This window comes from Mytilus galloprovincialis, chromosome 10 (assembly GCF_965363235.1).
Source record: "Mytilus galloprovincialis chromosome 10, xbMytGall1.hap1.1, whole genome shotgun sequence".
Classification (NCBI taxonomy): domain Eukaryota; kingdom Metazoa; phylum Mollusca; class Bivalvia; order Mytilida; family Mytilidae; genus Mytilus; species Mytilus galloprovincialis.
The window spans coordinates 61,761,912-61,774,573 of NC_134847.1; the positions used below are offsets into that span (position 1 = coordinate 61,761,912).

Consider the following 12,662-nt stretch of genomic DNA (forward strand, 5'->3'; position numbering starts at 1 on the left):
TGATGTACGTAAGCTAATTCATCATCATTGTCAAAAGAAAGACACCATTTGTCAACCAAAATGATATATAAAGACTTAACTTGACCATTTATATCATATCGTCTTAAATTTGCTTAAAGTGACCACTGTTAAAAATGGTAAGTGAACGAATTTCGTTATATTTGAATTCATTTATTTTAAAGATTCTGTGATCCATAAAAATCTCAAATCTTACAAAGTTTTGAATAATTGATATTTAATAATAATTCCTCTGTATAGTGAGAACTGTTACAATAATTATTTCAAAAAAATGTTTTTGTGCAACTTCTTCAAAAGTTTTTTTTTTTATATTTTATTATCATTTCTTAGTTCAAACCTTATACCGTACGTGTATTTCACACATTCAAGTTTTGAATGTCTTTATAAAAAGATCAGCATAAGAAATAATCATTTAATATTTTTTAGTTGAAACTACTACTGACTTGTGCCATCATTGCCTATGTTTCGTGTGTACCTATGGACGTATGTAACAACTACAAGTATTTGTATGACCAGTGTCTGCCACACAGGAGTTGGATCTGTGATAAACCAGCTGGTTATTCACCACTAGATATGTAAGTAGTTCTTTTGGATATTACCTGTTTTATCACACACACGAAGATATGCACCTTATGATAGGTTATTTGGTAAAACATTTTTTGGTACTCAATGCTTTTCAACTTCGTACTTTATTTGGCCTTTTTTAATTTTTTTTTTTTTTTTTTTTTTTTTTTAATTCGAGCGTCATTGATGAGTCTTTTGTAGACAAACCGCGCGTCTGGCGTAAACACAAATTTTAATCCTGGTATTCATGATGAGTTTACTTACAAAATTTAAATGTAAAGTTCTATATTTCTTTTATATATATTTCAAATTTGATTGTTTTTTCGCTATTTATATTATGTCAGTAAGTTACACATTTTATGGAGAAAGCGATTATCAAAATTCAAAACTTTTATGTAAGTTTAATAAAAGGAAGAGGTGAGACTCAAAATAAAATATTGTCTTGTCTATCTAATCTTTTTAATTTATTCTCTGTGTTATAGGCGTGGATTGAGGCAAAAGTTGTCCCAGAGCGATGGATCATTTATTCACTATATAAAGTCATGCAGTGAGTGTTTAGGAGATCCTGCTCCATATGGGTAATTATCATTTAAACTTTATTTGATAAACTTATTTCATTATTTTTAAGTATCACATTTACTTAACAAATTTTAAAACAAATTACATGATAGACATCGTACATTAATAAAATTATACAAATATCCAACAAAGTTGACTAACAACACATTTATTTTTACTTACAAACTAAAATACAAATTGTGGAACCAAGAAATCATAAAAGATGTTGCTTATACGCTTAGATTTTCTGCATGATTGTACAAATAATTCAGAGTTACGATGGTTTAAAGAAAAAACACTAAAAAAAACTTTTTAAAAAAATTATCATTTATAATAGATAGGGATTGATGTGTAAAACTTGGCGGATTGATGTGTAAAACTTGACGGATTGATGTGTAAAACTTGGCGGATTGATTGGTGTTTTAATATCCATTGGATTGGAAAATATTACACGTATTTCAGGATGAGAATATGTCGCTTAAGATTTAATAAAATTGACGTTTTTCTCCTCTTTAGAGTTTTATTATCGATGAAAAAGTGCAAAATTTTCTTTTTTGTGCCATTTATAAATCAATAAGCTTGCACGAATTGAATCGCTTTTGTACAAAACTTCGTGTATATTTGTACAACTTATATAATCCCCTCCCCTTTTATCCCCTTCAGTTTGAATTAATAATAAACGTTAAACTATGCCTCCAGTAGAGTATCAAGCTCTCTGCACGTTAAGAAACCCTTTTAGGGGGTTTGTAGGTTGACTGTTCCAAGGCTAAAATTCTAACCTTATCCGATATATCCTCATTTTTTAGTGGTAACCTAAATTTCACCGTACGGCAACTATAATAGGACCTATTGTATATATTGTTAGTTTGTTCTCGTCCTGAACATGAACGCAATATTTGCCACTGGACCTTAGGCAATTATAAATTAATCAATATGTTGAACGAAGACTAAATTAATTTTCTGTCTTTATTTTCATATATTTACGGAAATGTATTTTAAAATATATATATATATATTATCGTTGAATAGCAATTTAAAAAGTCAGTTGGCAATAGATATACATTGTTTCAATGTGAATATATATTTATATTTCAGGGAAAAAATAGATTATGTAAAGAAACCAGTTTGTCGTGAAGTCAAGGTACCAATTGAATACATTAACAAAACTGTATATCACGAGCTAACTGGATTACCCGAAGGCTTTGAAGTGTGCCAGGTCATATTGAATGGCCCCGACAGAAACGTACAGAAAATATACAGGACGGACTGTTACAATGGGTAAGATAGTAAACTGTATTTCATTATTTAATATAGAAACTTCATAATTCTTATTTAACATGAAGCGCATGGCGCGAAAAGCAACTAAGCAATACTGATCGTATTTGATTGCTGATATAAAACATCACCACTTGAACTTCACCGGGCAATTTGACTGCAAAGTTAACCAGCCAAATATAATACGTCGATTGGTTCTTTAGTCATTTACATATAAAATCGAATATAAACTAAAATGTATAATATCTTGACTAAGGCCGTGTTCACACCAAACTCCATGTACAGTAAACTTGTTTACAATTAGTTTAATGTACTGGACATTGGTTTCACATTGTTCACATCTATACGCCTTGTTTAATTACCTGTACATAAGATTCGTTCACACTTGTAAATGTAAAGCAAAATTATATCCGGGTGAAATTTGATCCGGAGGAAAAAATGTCACAGTAGTTGTTGTTATTTTTTTTATCCGGAGGAAAATATTTCACTGGGATATATTTTCCTTTGCCGTGAAATTCTATCTGGGTAGTTAACTTATTGAATTAAAATATCCTTTACAAATACTATGAAATAATAATAGTGTATTTGAATTAAACCTATTTGTAAAAAAAATGTATTATAATGGGAATTATTTCACAAATTATCATTGAAAAAAATTCCTGAAAAAAATCAAGTAAATATCATTCTTTTAAAAAGAAAATTATCATTAAACATAAGAAAGAAAACCAGAAATAATTTCAAAGATGGTAATTGTGAAATAATATCATGATTAAATAAGGTAAGTGAAATACATGTAAAAGTGAGTTGTTTTCAGATCTCAGTACAAATATAAATTAAAACGTAAAGGTAGAAATATAGTTGCATAACTATAAAAAAGTCTTGGGACAAAGATGTTGTTGTTGATTATATGGAAATCAGATAAATTATAGCATAACAATATATTGGAACAAAAGCAATTTTAACAGCTGGATAGTATATACCTGTGAAATGTTATCTGTCTTATTAAAAATTCATGTTGTAAGTCATCTTGTTATATAAATGAATATATAAAAAATAAGATTCAAGGAAAAATGCCACTATGAAATAGATTCAGGAATATATTATATTAATATCTTTAAAATATAAATTGCTCATAATTACCTCCCTTTGATAAATTATGCAAATTTGTTCTACCTTTGTGAAACATTTATAAAGTCAGGTATATATTGATTGCGAGTTACTTACATCCTAGTCAATGGGACTATATTTCACAAGGTTCTGTGAAATATGATACGTCAAATATATACCGGTACATACTAACCGCATAACACAGATAGATTTTCACTTCTGTGGAAAAATTCTACCTGTGAAATACCATGCCTGGAAAAAATTACCGTGACAAATTATCCTCCGGATAAAATATCACAGAGGAAGAAATAAACCGTTACATAAACTCTATTTAAATGTTCATTACGTAGAATCGAATGAAAAGTTTTCGGACAACTTTTCTAGCAGTAAGGGAACGACCATTTGACTCTGAATAGGGGGGATGAAAATATTCCAAACCCCAATTGGATAAAGAAAACAATTCTGGTTCTATAGATGATAAAAAATATTCTGAATCAAGAGTTTCCCCATACATTATAGTGTTAAATGTGGAAGAAAAAAAATTTGATTACGAGCATAAAAAAAAAAAAAAAAAAAAAAAAAAAAAAAAAAAAAAAAAAACCGTAAAACGTTTGCTCGGAAATAATTCTGACTCAGATAAATAAAAAAAATACCCCCCCCTTTTTTTGAAGTTAAGTGGTAGCTTCTTTATGAAAGCCATTTTGATGATTTGCAATAGTTTAAAGATACTAAAGATGTCTCAATTACGCATTAGAAAACGTAGGCTGCAACAGCGTGCTTACAGACGAGGAAAAAGGATTGAGATGTTAAGGATCGCAGCATTTCTATCTTTTCTGTTTGTTCAAATGGTACTCTTCTCCAAGAAGTATTTGGCAAAGGGGAGGGGGAGGGGGGTAATGTTGTTTTTTTTTTTTTTTTTGACTTTTTAAGTGTAATTTCACGGATCCGAGATACTGCACAAACAATACATTTACCTCACACTTTTTTAGTAATGCATTTATGAGTGAATCGTTGTTTGAGTAAAGACCAGTGGCAAATATGTCTGTGTAAGTCAAGTTTATTCGGAAATACCTTAATTTTCAAATGAATTATGTGTTCGGCAATGATGCTGCTTTGAGTCTTGATAAGGGCTTAATAAAGCTACGTTAAGTTTTATTTCTAAACAAAACAAATAAATATATCAAGTTTAGACAAATATTTCTGTAAAGAACTTTTATTATAATAATTGCTATAAATATCAATTTTATTCAAAAATCGTTTCTTCTTTAAATATGCACGGTGAAACTAATGTTTTAAATGCCTAGTTTTATGTACACTGAATCTACACAAGGCCTACATCGAGTATCGACTGCATGTAGACAAAACATGATTTACACTACATGTAAACATTGAGTTTTATCAATGGGAACGTAATTTTGTTTAGTTTACGTGTGAGTTACACTTACACAACACCGAGTTTAGGTCAATGGGAACACGGCCTAAGTCTTTCATAATTCTGTTTTGTCTGTAGATATTATGGTATTTCGGTGTCTCTCTTTTCTGACTGACCTGTCGGCTTCAGACCTTAAGATCATTAACAGATCTATTTTAAAAGTTGTCTCTCTTTTCTGACTGACCTGTCGGCTTCAGACCTTAAGATCATTAACAGATCTATTTTAAAAGTTGTCTCTCTTTTCTGACTGACCTGTCGGCTTCAGACCTTAAGATCATTAACAGATCTATTTTAAAAGTTGTCTCTCTTTTCTGACTGACCTGTCGGCTTCAGACCTTAAGATCATTAACAGATCTATTTTAAAAGTTGTCTCTCTTTTCTGACTGACCTGTCGGCTTCAGACCTTAAGATCATTAACAGATCTATTTTAAAAGTTGTCTCTCTTTTCTGACTGACCTGTCGGCTTCAGACCTTAAGATCATTAACAGATCTATTTTAAAAGTTGTCTCTCTTTTCTGACTGACCTGTCGGCTTCAGACCTTAAGATCATTAACAGATCTATTTTAAAAGTTACCAAATTATTTAGAATGTTGGTTTGATGGCCTGTTTACTTTTTCGGGTTTTATCCTTGTCATTGGAAAGTAATATCACTCTTATTTTTGTAATATATGTGCCTTCATTAACTCAAGTACAATTAAATTGAGTAATATATTTCAAGCTATCCAAACAACTTACGGATGTTAGTGTTTGGGTCTATATACTTTTGACAATTCGCCGTTTCAGAATCTAATGCATCCTGGGTAATATTTTCAAATGTGTACACCACAACGTCCTGATTGGTTAAAAATGTCATAAACAATGGAAATTTAACCAATGACGTGGCGTTATTTTCATTTTGGGGTACGAACAATGAAATTACCCATGATTCTTTAGATTCTGAAACTGCTAATTGTCCCTTCTGTTTTTCAAGATTTCACGTTGCTGGAATTGTTTAAATTGTGGATTTTTGACAATAATTTTTCATTTCGAAAATTAGCTGAAGTATTTATCTTTTGTTGGTTAAAACCAAGTGGGTTTTTTGTCAAATGTTCGCAATGCCTTTTATAACAATTGGTGGCGACATGTCTATCCAGCGTTCCTGGGATTATTTTTATTTGTATTAATATTTTAATTTTCTTAATGTTTTATTTATAACTGTGTTGTTCTCGTGTTTATATTCCTATAAACTTTGAAGTTAAATGATGTAAATCAATAAAAAGTCCTGAAAATTTGGCATAAATTTAAAATATATAAGATTTTTATTATAACGATCTAGCACACGATACATAAACTAAAAGAGCATTTTACGGTAAATGTTTTGTTTTTCATTATTTCCTAATTGATAGTTAACATTTGGGTTTTTTCAGAGATGAGAGAAAACAGAACAACTACTGTAGATTCGACTATGGGGTGTTCAAGCAATATTTTTGTAGACCAACAAATTTTGTGTACAGAACCATGCTAATCGACTGTCCATTAACTGGATTGCAGTATTACAAAGAAAAAGTATCAACCGCCTGTAGCTGTGTTAAAGTCAAATGTTTAACAGGAGAAGTTGCTGGACCCTTTAACAATCGTGGTATTAGACAGGGACCCGTACACGTCCAAGAAATAAGACAAAAAACAATAGTTAGAAAAAATCCAGGCTTGTTTTGAAAATCAGAAGAAAATATAACTGACTGTGATATTTATGTTTTACAAAGTTTCGCTATGTGCTTTTTAATTTTATGTTATTGTTAAGGTATTGGTTAGTTAATAAAATTGTATTAAAGCTATTATAGTCATGTATTCTTTGAAGTGTTAAGTTAAAGATACATATGGTAATTTTTATCACCATAAAAAAATACTAATGATAATTAATGACATATGTAAAGGACGACAGTGACATCCCATAACTCACACGTCTACATCAGGGTTTTAACAGACTTCGAGTGTGTTAGGGGCAGTCATTTCTTTAATAGTTCACTGACATGGTATACCTCTAATATAAAAAAAAAAAAAAGCAAAAAAGCAATAAAGAAAATCATACATTGAAAAAATTCGCACAATACCGAGGCAAAAATAATTTAGACGACAAAAAAGATAAACAAACGGAAAGCCTTGCATAGATCAGTCAATATTTAACAACACGAACCCATTAAATGCGATTGTGAAAGTAGGGAACTCCCGAATCGTATGCAGTTCATGTTTTAAAACTTATTTCTCTACTTGCGTAAAATGACGTTTGACGTAACTATAACCGATACAAGTGACCCTATAGTAATCAAATCGAAATGTTCTTGTTTTAGTCTCATGTTGTAGTAGACTCAATTTCTATACTAGCGTCTGATAATTTGCATTTGATCGACAGACTGATATATACTAGATTAGTTAATAAAAATCCACGTATTTGTCAAATAGCTGATGTACGTAAAAGCCACTTCTAAATGTAATACTATAAGATGTTTTAAAAGTATTCTTAATGCAAACAGTATTCACAAATTTGATGGATTAGTTATGTTACTATTCATTCGATCACAGTTGCCTAGTATATTTTATGTTATTGTCAACTAAAATTTAACAACACATTATCCATGTTTCTAAAATAATGCAAACAAGCTCATTCACATCGAGTCTTTTTTGCTCTGTGGATGTATATATATCCTGCCACGTGTTCATGTGCTATGTAGCCCTTTTCAATTGATTGTTATAGTATATCACTCATACGCTGTGTTGTTTAAAAATGTTCCTGGATCGGATAGGGTTTGGTGCCCGAAAACATGTATTACCCCTTCTATTTTCTGTCTCAAATAATGAGACTGTAATTCAGTTATTGTTATTTGTTGTTGTATATTATATTTGTATTTTGGTTCATTATTTTGTACATACGTTAATTTTCTTGTTTGAATTGATTTAAATTTGTCATTTCGGTGGCTTTTATAGCTGGCTTTGTTGCATCGGTTTTGCTTGTTATTTAAGTTCGTACTATGACCTCTAGTTGTTAATTTCTATGTCATTTGCTCTCTGAATGAGAGTTATTTCATTGTCCACACGACGAAACACAATCAACAAACACAAAACACAACATAGAAAATAAAGACTAACTGAACATCACGAAACCAATAAAAACCGGAGGTGGTTGACGGTTTTATAGAAACGTATGCACATCCTGATCCGCAACTGGCATTTGTAAATGTTACGTAATGCCAATGCAAGTTTTAGCAACATACAATGAAAAAACCAACCTACATAACACATATTACCTAGTCTTTGTTATTTATAACCAATAATAGAAGTACACATTTTAAATCTAATTTTTATTCAATATTATTGTTGTTGTTTGTAAGTAGACATAAACATTAAAGACAATACACATAAATGATGAGGATGAAATATATTGCACATGCCCTTGTAAGTGACTTAATGCTGTTCCTTCACTTTAGAGAAGTTTTTTTGTTGTGAACATATCATCACATCCAACCTTTACGCAGCTACAGGCTGTTGGAATTTTCTCGACATGGTAAGTTAATATTCCATTGTCGCTGGGGCATAAAATTACCATGGTTCTAGTGACGTAATTGGTTGGTCGGCAGTAATAATCTTCTTGTGGTGCATAATGGAATCTACATTGTGATGTTTTCTTATGACTGTAAAATAAATAATAAAAACACATTAAATAATCAAAATAACTTCATGTGAAGCAGAAGATATAATCCGCTTGGAATTGGACTGAATAAAACCAGAAGTGGGGTATACCCTAATGAGACAAAAACCCAAATAACACAAAAAGCGACAAGCATATATTGAAAGTCTACAATGACAAACATGAAAGAGGGTCCTTCATTACTATATTCATTAATTCTTACGTTTTTGTTTTTCTCTATTCTATGTAATGGGTGTTCATTATTCTCTATTCTTGGTATTTCACAACTCATTTCTATTTATTTTTACTTTTTTGGCCTATTTTGCTCTATCCTAATTTTGGGCCTATTTCTGTAGTATTGGCCCATTCTCTTTTCTGTTAACCCCATTCAGACCCTTATGTGTCTCCAACATTTACACTGCGGTAATTCAATTCATGTAGTATTGTGTAAAAAAAAAAAGTCTAATACCAAGCTATAAAGTAGAAGATTAGAATGTATTGGAAGCGAGAAAACGTTACTTATACGTTAAAAGAATATCGGGAAATGTCGAAAATATTAGACAGTACAACATAAAATCTCCAGCCACTTCCATCCGACTCATCTAAATAAAGTACAATAGACAAACAACAAGGATTATAGTTCGTATAGACTAACATGATACAGACACACTATGTTAGAGAATTGAGAGTTGCATGTCATTTTTGTTGGGTTAGTTACATTATATTTCAGAAATGTTTAGCGTTTTTTACTCTTATTTTCTGTATTTTATCGTTTACTGATAAAAAAAAATGAATAAAAAATGGTGTGGTTTATACGTCCGTAAGACAGCAACCAAACACACATCCAAAGCACAAACGTTTCTTATATTCTTAACCTGATTGTTGGATCATAGTGCTCTCTTTGTATAACAGAATGATATAGTTGAGACTAAGAAATTAACTCACCCTACACACTCCACTTTAAAAACAATTTGGGCTACGCCGCTTAAAACGACTTCACAAATTTCAGAGCCTGTTTTGACATCAGTCATTGCGTCATAGAATGGTCTATAAACATGGGTAACAAGCGTCTTAACTTCTCTGCACATAGGAAATTTATGGACTCTTGCCATTTTTGTCATTCTGAAAAAAACAACATATGAAAATATTAATCTAAAACAACTTGTGACAATTTGATACAAGTGTAATGTAGGTTTTATAATGATTGAGAAGTAAATGTTGATATGTGTGAACAGATGTTGAAGGTTATTTTTTGATATCATATAAAATAAGAAAAAAGATTAAAAGATTAAAAGAACTTGGATTAACAAATTGGTTGGTCAGAGTTGTATACTCTTTGGTTGGACAGAGTTGTCTGCTCTTTGGTTGGAAAAGAGTTGGCTGCTCTTTGGTTGATTTACAATAAAGTGTGGTTCAAGTTTTTTTGATTTTTTGATTTTTTTTTGTCAAAGGGTCATTTTAAAGTGAATATTTGCGCCAAAAAAATGAAAATTACACAGCCAAATTAATTTTAGTGAAGGTGTTTCAATGTCAAATATTTAATGCATATTCATAATAATGAATCTACCATATAACAATTAACTCAAACCAAACTTAGGAATGACTAAAGACTCAATGCATCCTAGCAAAAAATAGATAAAGAACAAAAACAAATATGCACTCTGACCGGTCCGTTTGAAGATAACATTATAAAGTTGTCAGTGGTGACTTAATCGCTAAGAAAGCAAATTCTCTATTTTTAAATTTATTTACCCAGCTCCTCTGATATCCTCCAAGTTATCTTGTTTAGAGAATACGTGTTTTGAGACACCATTGCATTCTCTGCTGTGTCTTAAGTAATTCACAAAACCTCCATCTGAGAGGTCCATTGCTTTACGGCTGTAAGAGAGAGAGAGAGATGGATGTAAATTATTTGTTTACAAATACACATGCATTTATTTTATCTCATGAAATAGTATGATGCAATCATATTTGAAATTGTATGACTTGTCCTATAATCTTTTATTGTATAAAGCGTTATTAAAATGATCTATTTGGTGTAAAACGGAAACATAATTTAACACATCTACTACATATTCTGCTTTTTAAAAATATAAAAAATTGTAATTTTAATTGGTATTTGTGTCCTAAGTGAAGCAATTGTGTGAATTCTGATCCTTGACCTCCATTTTTTGTCTTTTTTGTTGTAAAGCTCACTGACGTTTTCATGGGCTTTGTATTAACCTCGACGATTGCATCGAGAATAACCGATTCGACATAAATAATCGAAATGTGAATTTGGAGTACTTATCAAAATTATCAAAAATACCCCACCTCCGAACACTAAAAATTTTGTGAAGTCAATCCTTTGTTATTTTCTCAGAAGTACTGCCATTATATTATATTTTTAATTATCGCAATAGCATTGTTTTTATAAGAGTATATACTTACATGTTGAATGAAACGTAGGTTTCTGGAATCTGACTCGCATCACAAATCCAGTCCGATGGTGGTAGACATTGTCTATACAACAAGTCGTATTTCTGACAGAGCTCCCATTTCTTACCCTTACCCGGACTAGGGAGAGCAGTAGCAAGCGTTGCAACTATAACAGCAATATACAGTTGAAGTGGAACCTGAGAGCAAATAAATACATTTTACTAAATGATTATCTTCAGCTATTCGTTTTATTGATCTATTTAATAATAAGTTTATGTCACAGGGATAAAATGCTTTGAAAATCAAATGCATTGATTTTTAAATTACTTATATACTCTAAGATTATTATTTCTTTTTTTTTTTTGTATCTTCATAAAAATGATTAGATATCGTGTTTTAATTTCACGATCCCCAATTAATGAAAAAGTGAAAACAAATATATATAAATGTGTAATTCTTTTAAAATCAACTAAAATCTTACCATTCGTAGACTCTTATATATATATAATTTAAGATTAATTTAGAATAAATGAATTTCTCCAAAATTTTCATTTGCAAAAGTTTTGTTTTCCAAATCATATTTCTTTCATTATGATCATTGCATTATGTGCATTACGTAGAGAAGAAGATAAACTTAGGACATCTTAAGAGATGTTCAGTATACATTTTCACTATAAAAATATAAGTATTGTTTTTGTTCAACAAAAATTGATTTAAATTAACGCTTACCATTGTTAATATCTTTTATCAAGTCAAGATTAAATCTGATTTCTAAACTAGTAAATATGGATATTTATATGCATAAACGAGGAAATTAACTACTACGGATTTGTAACAACGTTTTTGATTCGTTCTTCTATTTGTACGTTGTACACTGATGTATTACTACAAAGTGTTAAGGCCATGTTAAAAAATAAAAGTTACGTCACAAAAACGATTATTTGTTCAATGCCTTGACATCATGCAAAGTACATATAGTTGAACTTTGCATTATAATATGCAAAAACAAAAAACAATAATACATATACAAAGTAATTAATTAATTTCAGAATTGAAAAAAAATGAAAATGGGTGCATGAGGAAACTATGTTTTTTTTCAATTGATAACTGGGAGCGCAACAACTCTTAAATGCAGTGGTATGCAGTTACTTGGACGTTAAAACCACACTGACCACAAAGTATAACCCAGAGTTTCCACTAACCAGGAAATAAATTGTCAATTCCAAGAAAAAAATAATAACAAATGATAACTTTAAATATAAAACATTCTGTCTGCGTGCTGACTCTTAACATTTAGTTACTTAGGAACGATCTATCTAGTTGCACCTAGTCACCTAATCAGTTGACAGTTATCATTTCTTTTATTGCAAAATAATGACTTTAGTCAGATAATCAGAAAAGGAGAATTTTAAAAATTCAAAAAGTTTGGATATTAAAAAAAAAAATGATGAGGTTAAATTGAATCATATAATATCATGTTTAGAAGAAAAAAAAAAGATATATGAAAATACTTTTTAACGAGACAGCAATCTATAAACGCAAACAACACATTACATGTGTTAGTGTTGCAAGTAACAGCCATATTAATCTTATTTTAATTTTTTCTATAAAAAAAAAAAATATCACACG

At 30.3% G+C, this 12,662-nt stretch overlaps 2 long non-coding RNA genes across 2 annotated transcripts; one reads left to right on the forward strand and one right to left on the reverse strand.

Annotated features, from left to right (window-relative positions):
* Window positions 1-35: 35 nt before the first annotated feature.
* On the forward strand, window positions 36-6,768 carry LOC143048059 (uncharacterized). Its single transcript, XR_012969730.1, has 5 exons — window positions 36-137; window positions 445-593; window positions 1,065-1,160; window positions 2,236-2,418; window positions 6,361-6,768. It is a non-coding gene; the product is annotated as an uncharacterized LOC143048059 (long non-coding RNA).
* A 1,502-nt stretch (window positions 6,769-8,270) lies between these two features.
* On the reverse strand, window positions 8,271-11,835 carry LOC143048061 (uncharacterized). Its single transcript, XR_012969731.1, has 5 exons — window positions 11,763-11,835; window positions 11,046-11,230; window positions 10,368-10,493; window positions 9,561-9,737; window positions 8,271-8,619 (listed from the first exon to the last, which is right to left on the reverse strand). It is a non-coding gene; the product is annotated as an uncharacterized LOC143048061 (long non-coding RNA).
* Between the last annotated feature and the right edge of the window lie 827 nt (window positions 11,836-12,662).